We start from the raw sequence: 1,280 nt of genomic DNA, 5'->3' as shown, positions 1-1,280 counted from the left end.
ATGAACCAACTCAACCAAAACCTTAAGGTGATGGTTGAAGCCCAACTATTATAAATATTCCTATTATAGTGTCCCACATTGATAAAAGAGGAGAGGAGTTACCACTTTATAAGGCAAGGGGCTACTCCCTCTATTGCCAATGGTTTTAGAGTGGAACCTCCTTGACCTTATGAAACGGACTCTCTCTCCTCCATTTGGGTGTGGCCCAGGCCCGTTGCATGATTTAACATGGTATCAGAGCCCACGGTTATTATCCTGGGTATGATGAATTAACTGGGCCTATTATTCGCAACCGTTGGAAAATAACACGGTTTGCTTTGACGACTGGAAGAGAGGCCTAATTGCCCCCCAGACCGATTTAAATGGGTCTCACATGTGAGGGGGGAGTGTGAAGAAAATCACCCATATATTCCCACATGTGAGTGTCCCACATTGATAAAAGAGGAGAGGAGTTACCACTTTATAAGGCAAGGGGCTACTCCCTCTATTGCCAATTGGTTTTAGAGTGGAACCTCCTTAACCTTATAAAACGGACTATCTCTCCTCCATTTAGGTGTGGCCCAGGCCCGTTGCATGATTTAACATTTTCTTCCTTCCAAAGGTTTGTGTGTAGGGATGGCAGTGGGTCGGGGACCCGACCCAGACCCTGAGGGTCGGACCCTAATGGGTCGGGTATGGGTCTTATTTTTTCAGACCCAATGGATATGGGTCGGGTATGGGTCTTAAGAAAATATTTCGGGTCCAGGTCTAAGTTATGAGACCCATACCCGACCCTTAGACCCTTTATTAAAGAAAAAAAATCAAAATTACAACTTTTCTGAATTCATACTGGCAGACTGTAGAAACCCAACTAAAGTCTCTTTCTCTTCTCTCATCCCATAAAGTGATAAAACTCAACCAAACTCTTCTGACAATACCACCACTCCATCACTGACACAAAAAAACCACCACAACAAAGACGATACGCGATCGACAACCACCTCTCTAATAGCCGTGACCGACAACCACCATTAACGGCAGATTAATAAACTCATAATGTTAAAGTAGTATGATTTTTTTCTAATATTATAGACCCTATAGTTGTCAATCTTGTTACTAAAGTGGCTGAAACTCGGACCCGCGGGTAGACCCAGACCCTACCCTTACCCATAGGGTCCGGGTATGGGTCCTCAAATTTTAGACCCTTACGGGTCTGAGTCGGGTACGGGTCCAAAGGAAAATCTCGGGTCGGGTCCGGGTCTAGGCGGACCCTACCCAAACCCTACACATTGCCATCCCTA

The sequence above is a fragment of the Silene latifolia genome, chromosome 7, assembly GCF_048544455.1.
Source record: "Silene latifolia isolate original U9 population chromosome 7, ASM4854445v1, whole genome shotgun sequence".
Lineage (NCBI taxonomy): Eukaryota > Viridiplantae > Streptophyta > Magnoliopsida > Caryophyllales > Caryophyllaceae > Silene > Silene latifolia.
The sequence above is the reverse complement of the archived record's forward strand: the minus strand, read 5'-3'. Positions refer to the sequence as shown.